Raw genomic sequence first — 8489 nt, 5'->3', positions numbered from 1 at the left:
AAGCAAATTCAGTTTTCAGAAGAGTTTATATGTGACTTGAGTAGACAAATCAAAATATTTTTCCCTCCATACATCCTTATTCATGCTGGCCAAAAATTTATTTTATTTGGCTATGGAGATATATTTAACTTCACTGAAGTGTATCAGGCAAAGAACTAGAACAGGAAGAGCACCTTTCCTTATTGTAGATATATGGCTTCATCTTGGACAGCAGGACCACAGTTTTGTCTGTGAGGGCAGAGATTTATGTTGATGCATAAACTTGAGCATCTTCACTTTGTTGACTCTCTGAGGTATATGACAGGTTTCAGAGTGGATAGGCACAAGCTGTACCCTAGAGTTTAAGACTCCAAGCGCTGTACCATAGATAATTTTATTTTTTGTGGCCTCCGAATTGCCAATTTACGCAACCTGCAATACAAATTCCCTCTCAAGTTTTCTTTCCATCACACCTCAGCACTTTGGATACATGAATGCTGTCTGCACCCGGAAAATGTAGTCCCAGAAGCCTCAGTGTCATAGTCTCACCACTTCATCACCACTACAGACAGGAGTACGTATTGTGATAACACTTTGTGCATCTGTCTGTTACTCATGATATTCAAATTCTACCTGATCTAGGACGTGACTCAATGAAGAGTGAACTACTTCCTGGCAGAAGGAAGCAGAAAAATCTAGGCCAAATTCATTCCCATCACTTCACTTGCATTTCTAATGAGGAAAGTGGCAGGTGTTGAGAGAGTGAAGCAAGAAAAGAAAATCCTGTATGTTTCCTTGAAGGAAGAGAAATTGAAATGAAGATTGTTGGATGCATTTTGCTTTAAATCCTGATAAAGGAGTCTGTAATCTCCATAAATTCTGTACCCCCTATAGTTAGTGGGTAAATCTACTAACTGTTAGAAAGCTATGGCTTTGGGACAGATTAGGATGTGTGCGGGACACAAGATAGAAAAGGGAAATACCTGCCTTGTTTATTGCTGTACTTCCCCAAGCATCCATTAGAACACAGTCTGAGCTAGACAGTTCTTTAGTCTGATACTCACTTTGTCCCTCTTAAATTCTGATCAAAAGCTCTACTAATTAACACCGCTGTGCTCTCAGACTTACATCTTGCAAAGATATCCTTAGATCCTGTGAAGCAATGTTAAGCATTTTTTCCCCAAGTGAAACCCACCTTAACTGCAGCTGTGAATAAGATGATTAAAATATTTAATTATTTAGAGACTAGACTTTATGGCCTAATTGTACAGATATGGGCCCATTTAAGTCATATTTTAATTAACAAGAGGTACTTGAATACATTGGTAAAAATAATTACTGCTCCTTTTTTCTTCCACTGAAGCAAATAGATTTTCTGTAGGGTCAGATCCGAGCCCCATAATTCTTTTATAGCTGAACAGAAGAATCTACAACAGATAGAGGTCACGCTGACTGCAGTCCTGAGAACGACACTATTTCTTATTGATTTTTTTCTTCCTCAAATAAAATGATAAATTTAAGTCCTAATCCAGTAGCCAAATGTTTGATCTGGCCAGAATACAGTACAATAGTTGAATAAATGACCCATAAATTTTCAGTAACTTACACTTGGTTTATGTTTAAAAGCCCTCATATAAAATTTCATTACCCCATAACTTTTCTGCAGTATGCTGGTTAATGTAAGGAGAGCTCTAGCCAAGAAAAATACAGTTACGTAGTTTTTATTATTCCCCTTCAAATAACCAGGCACAACTTCCAGCCCTGATGTAAGATGGCATATCTTAATTGCAGTCATTACAGTCTGTCTTTAGTTCTTGATGTTGAAAGCTAGGAAGATGAAACCTGTTAGATGAAAGAGAATGTCAGTGTTTGATGTATAACCTTCCTTCTCACTCCCATTCCTTGGCTATGAAATCTATATCCATGGAAAATCAGAACATTTTTCTACCACTATTATCAAGCTTTTATTTCCCCAAGCTTTCATTTCCCCAAGCTTTCACTTAAGAAATTATTAATTTAAAGTAAATGTAAATTAACCTCATATGTTAATTACTCTATTAAGTGTCTAACAGAATTAATGAGATAAAAAGAAAATACAACTCCCAACCTCTTTATGTGTATGTGAAACATCTACAAAAGTTGTTTTAATGAAATAAAACCCAGAATATTCTTAGAAGTGTTGGTTAATGTGTAAAGGTCTGAAGTCAGAAAATATAATTCCATGATTATTTTTATATAATAACATACATATATATTTCTCTGGATGAAAATTTAGACAGTCATGCACAGTGAGCCAGCAAAATAAACTCCAAATCACAAGTTATCAGTATCAATGAGGACACAGCTTCAGTAATGGTTCCATTTCCTGCATCCATTTCTGTTGAAGAAGAGACAAACATTCACGTTGACAATCAGCTACACAATCACCTAGCTGTGAGCTGTCAAATTCACATCTTTTAGGTACATATTTCAGCAGAAGGAGCATAAACCAGCTTTATTATTGATTTTATATACATGACAATTACAAATACACAGAGTACCTGCCATTCTGTCTTAGCTGCAGATCCAAATAAGCAGGCTCACCACTCTGTTTCTGAACACACACAAATGGATCCAACTGTTCTTTTATTCTCTCACCTTCTCTGCCCCAGTGGATAATTGTTTAATACAAAGTAGAATAGCTCCAAGACATGACCTTCAGACAAAGAACTCTTCTCCTTCCTCCAAAGTGAAAGCAGATGTAGGTTCAAATCTTTCTTTGAAATCAGTCAGCTCAGGAAGAAGCTGGACCCAGGTTTACTATACTTCTGGGAAGCTCTCCAAGTGGAGGGTTAATAGTCATTCTAAAAGGCCTTTCCTTTTCTCCTCATGGAAGGAAAACGAAGACTTAATCAGGAGAACTTAAGCAGAACTTTAGCCAAGCTAAAAAATGAATGAACCTATTGGTCTCTGTCCGGACATTTTAGATGTTTTTAAACAGCACTCCATCTGGCCTAAGTCAACTCAGTTAGCTCTGAGGCTACACCTGTAATAATAAAATATAATTTAAAGGCAGATCAAGGTTGCCATGACTGCCCATATTGCTAAATGGCTGGCTTCACTAGTACATATTTGTCTTATGCTAAGATCTCCCAGGCAATGTCCAGGTTGGGAAACAGATGAGGCTGCTCTGGGCAGGAGAAAAAGCCGGATGCAAACAGTGCCATGTCATTTGCTATTGAAGGCACAACGCAGGCTCTGGCACACTTGCTACTAGAATAAGCATAGCCAGCCTGTCTTTCCTTGGGTACTTTTACATATCTACTCTTTACCGGGCAACAAGTGATCTAGAAGTTCAGTCCAGCAAAAGATAAATATTGGTGTCAAAACAGTCTTTACTTTCTCTGTGCCTTTCTTCATTCTATGTACAGTGGGCCAAACTTTGATTATTTTTCCCTTTATTATATAAATAAGCAGATTACACTGTGATGCATATCTGACATCTGGCAATAGTCCAGTTATGCACAAAACCAGATGAAAATTTAGTCCCAGGAATCTGGGAATACATCTATTAAACTGAAGCCTTGGAAAGACAAGAGAACTATGCTCCACCATTTCCCCTAGATCCAAGGAAAGTTCCTTGATGAGCAATTATTTGCACACAAGAACAAACTGGTCAAATAACATGATGCTTTTATGTCGGCCTTTTGAGGCCCTGCACATAAAAATACGTTTGATAGATGAAACAAGTACTACTGATCATGACAGAAAAATAGCAATCCCCTGACATCCCTAAGTGGGACATTTGCCAGTGGTGTTACCTTGCTGTAGAAAAAAAGAATACTCGTGTGGAGAAAACAAGTTCTCTGGGAACACGCCAACAAGATGAAATTAAAGCAGGAAGAGAGTAGGAAGCTTTCAACAAGTCATAAAGGGAGAAAAGGCACCTTCTTATCTGTGAGGTTGCCGTCTGGGGAAAATCTTTATCAGGTTCCTTTGCCTTTCTTTAAATAAAACAAAACCCAAAAGATTTCAAAATGCTGACTGAAAGGCAAACAGGCAACAAGCACCCTCCTTACAAAATGCAGTGTTTGCCAAAGCATTGCCCAGGATTCTCCCTGCTGAGGGAGGTTTCTGAAGGGGAGGGACCAGCTTCTGGGCAAGGGAAATATACTATGGGGCAGCTCTGGGCTATTTCTACTGCAATTCAGGTCCTGAGCAGTGCCAGAGGGCACAAAGACAACCCTGTTTCACAAGTTGATCTCACCTGGAGTATTGTGTGCAGTTCTGGTGTCCTCAACATAAAAAGGACATGGAACTGCTGGAACAAGTCCAGAGAAGGGCCACGAGGATGGTCAGGGGACTGGAGCACCTCCCATATGAAGACAGGCTGAGGAAGTTGGGGCTGTTCAGCCTGGAAAAGAGAAGGCTGCGTGGGGACCTCATAGCAGCCTTCCAGTACCTGAAGGGGGCCTATAGAGATGCTGGGGAGGGACTCTTCGTCAGGGACTGTAGTGACAGGACAAGGGGTAACGGGTTAAAGCTTAAACAGGGGAAGTTTAGATTGGATCTAAGGAGGAAATTCTTTCCTGTTAGGGTGGTGAGGCACTGGAATGGGTTGCCCAGGGGGTTTGTGAGTGCTCCATCCCTGGCAGTGTTCAAGGCCAGGTTGGATGAAGCCTTGTGTGGGATGGTTTAGTGTGAGGTGTCCCTGCCCATGGCAGGGGGGTCGGAACTAGATGATCTTGAGATCCTTTCCAACCCTAACTATTCTATGATTCTATGAGTCTATAAGTTGTTCACTATGAGGCATTCCTTGTAATAGACTAGTCCTAAAGTATGACATCAAGTTCATCTCTACTATAAACACTGCAGAGAAAGGAGAGGGACCAAGGGATGGCATGGTATGTCAGGTGCAGTAGTAGATCCTGTCCTTTACAGTGACAAAAGGGTCCTAGCAAGAAGATGAAAGTGGGAATGAAAATTAATCGGCAATGAGGCTTTTAGTTTTTTAAGTTTTAATCAGTCTTTTGTGAGCCTTCTTACAAGTAGACCTAAAATAGAACAAATCAAATTTAGGTTTTGTGGGGGAAAAAAGAACAGCAGATGAATTCTTTTCTAATTCCTGAGAAATAAAGCACATTGAAAAGTAACTGCACATTTTTAAGACAAAGTAGAAAAGCACCTAAAAGAAGGACCGAAAGAAATAATTCCCATAGAAAGATGACTCAGACACCATACTTCCTGAAAAAAAGCAGATTTTAGTTAAGTTTCTGCTTCAAACTGGGCGTACCAGGTCACATCACTCATGTACCCAAAAGTGCGCTAGCCAGAAAGCCAGTGCCTCCTGTTGGATGAATGTTTTTTCCTGCTAACTCTGCAGCTGAAATCATGGCTACCTTGAAGTCAGTGGCAATGCTTTTACTGAAACTAAATAACAGTGAAACAGTGCTATTAGGCATATAAACCACCGTTACATTAGGCTTATGAATGGGAGATGTTGGGCGTTGAGCAATTTTTAAAACTCTAGTTTAGGTGCTAAGTAAGTACAAAATCTTCTTGGCAGAATTATTTTCCACCTCTTCTGCTAATTCTTGAGATGTTTTTCCCTTAGGTACTGAAAAAAGTCTGCCTGGTGTTGGTACTGTGATGTCCAGAATTGAAACCAAAAAGTCACAGAAAAACAAGGCAGATCTTAATTCAAGGTGCAGTATCCTCATGTCTTACTACTGGAAACATACAAAAAGATCTTTCTTCCCGTAAGTCACGGTCCTTTACAGTTATTTTATATTTTTTTTAGAGAGGCTGACCAGTTTTATGGGTAAAATTCATATCAGGACTAAAGTAACACAACTTCTTTTCCTGGTGTGCCAAGAGAGGACCTTTCTGTACTTCAGTCTGGAAGTACCATCATGGCTTCACTTGATGAATGCCTCTTGGAATAGCTTGTCTGGTTTAAGCCAGAAAATTGCTTCTCTTGAAAATGCTCTGCTCTCCGAAGAATTCATCTACAAGTATGCCAGCATCTCAGCTCTAAGATCTATAAAATAGTGCCATGGTGTTATAATACAATGTATTATACGGATAAGTTCTCTATCGGTTTGGAGTTGTGTGAGTAATAGGAAAATCATTACAGAAATCTAATAATGAAATAACTAAACTTATTACCCTGCCAGTCAGTATTTAGTGTAAATTTTTCCCTACCACTGAGTTTTGTGTTGTTTGGACTACTTATTTGTCCTCCTGTATTCGACCATGCGGAATCAATTCTTGGTTACCTTCTGCGGGTAATCTGAATTGCTCTCATTTTCCTGTTTGACTTATTTCCCCAGCTCTTTCAAAACTCTTAAATTTCATGTTAGCTGTAAATATTAATGTTGCAGATTTACTTTTTATTTGGAAAAATGTAGGATAGGAGTACATGTGAAGAGGAACATAGACTATAATAGCTTTCAGTGAAAAAAAAAATGCATCTATTTGCAATATATCACTGACCAAAATTCTCTGTGATACTGCATAGGAATACTGGACCTACATAAATTTCTGATAGGAGCACCACAGTCAGGTAGATTTCACAGGCCCATTTCTTACCTGGCAAGATCTGATCCAGTGGATTTAAGACAAGGCTAAATCTAATCTTGCACATCTTTGCTGACATCCACTGAAATTCTGGGATCATGCATGAGTCACCTGTTGAAATGGTTTCATGACGTAAGAATATCCAAAGAAATACATGAAATTTATCAGCACATATGTTCAAAGAATTTAAGGCCAGAAACCTTGTAAATATTGAAAGCACATTTATTTAGTTAATCCAACAGCATTTATTGTAGATCGGTCTTCTTTCAAAGCCAATAACTCTCAGATGCCAAAATAAGCAGAAAAAATCTTATTTATTTTGAAGTAGACTTAAGAGCCTCTGTCTGGTGTCACAAATTGGTAAGGCAAAACTAAGAGCACAATAAAAAAGGAAAAGCAAACCCTAGTTTCAAATATCTCTATGAAACCTCACCAATGTTCCCAAAATACCACTTTAGATTTCTGATTCGTGAAGTTTATCATTCATGTATAATTTGTGTGGTCATCTGAAGTCATAAGGCAAGTTGGAAGACACAAGGAAACAAGTTTGATTTTGGCTCAAATTAGAGACAAATTTGATTTTACTTCTATTTTCACAGGATTACCCTAGTTGCAGAAGTATATTTGCATAGTGCTGATTTTCATCTCCTGTTGTCAACTTGGTAAACATAATATAGTAACTGGGCTCATTTTGCAATGAAAGAGTCCAAAAATGTAAATTGGAATCTGTTCACAAAGCTGTACTGATCTTTGTGGATTGTGGGCGTATTTGACCTTTCTAGATGTTTGCGATATCCTATCATCCCCCTCTACACAATTACCCTTGAAGAAATTCTAGATACAATAACATATGATGGCAATTAAGTAAGATCAAACATTCAAAAAGTAATAGTGCACACAGATACCACGATAGCCCTTACAACATATTCAGTGCTGCCTAACAAGCAGTATAGAGAAAACAAAGAAAGATTCTGAGAGAAAATAGCTTGTTCTGACACTGATACTGCTGCTCATGTCCTCTGCTTGATGTCCTTTCTAAGTACTGGATTATCAATGCTTCAGGTTAAAAAAAAATGTTACTTTTTGTTATTTTCACAGCTATTTCAATTATGCTCAAACAGGATAGAAGTGAGTTTAATTGCTTTAATGCTTCAGGTTTTAGGAGATTAGCTCTGGAAACATCTAAATGCACATTCTTCCCTGCTTTCTCCTTGCTCCCTCTGAAGAGGGAGTTATCTGCCAGCAATAAATTCAGGTACCCCCCCCTACTGTCGCACCAGTTTTGCAGATTGCTTTCTTGCCATACTGCTCCAGAAAGAGAGTAAGCAGGTGCCTATATAACCTTCAATTACATGTATTATAGAGCACCACCTTTGTGTACCTTAGGGATGATGCTCAACAATCAGACAACATGACTCCCCAGCTCAGATGGAACTCCCTATAGCATTAGAGAGGCAAGGCTGTCCAAGAAGGGAGTTTACCCATCCTTAGGATTTTTTCCTCCTTTCCACATTGGGCAGAAGGTTGAGAATCTATGCATGTCTTCCAACCAACCACCTGAAACCCCTTTTGAGACATTCAGAATATTTCATATTTGTTCAACCCAAAACATTATCATTACGATGTCTGAGAAGAAATGAATCATTCTTCTGCAAAAAGTAAGATAAATCAAAGGAGCTGATTTCAGAAATCAAGTGAAACGGGGTATTTTGATGAATCATGAAAAGGTATCTATGTTTCTCAAGTTGGAAAATACTTTTTTTGAAGAATTTCCCACAGTTTTGGTGAACTGACACTTTGTGATGGAAGAATAAGAAGTTCAAAAAACATTTTCAAGTATCCTTAGTAGTAGGATCTTATCCTACGGCTCCCTCCACAAGCATACAGTTGAGGTAACTCTTTAATTCTGATTCTCGTGCTGTGTTTAAAACCAAATTTTGGTTGTAAAGTCT

Source organism: Lathamus discolor, chromosome 1 (genome assembly GCF_037157495.1).
Source record: "Lathamus discolor isolate bLatDis1 chromosome 1, bLatDis1.hap1, whole genome shotgun sequence".
NCBI lineage: Eukaryota > Metazoa > Chordata > Aves > Psittaciformes > Psittacidae > Lathamus > Lathamus discolor.
Note: the sequence above shows the minus strand (reverse complement) of the source record.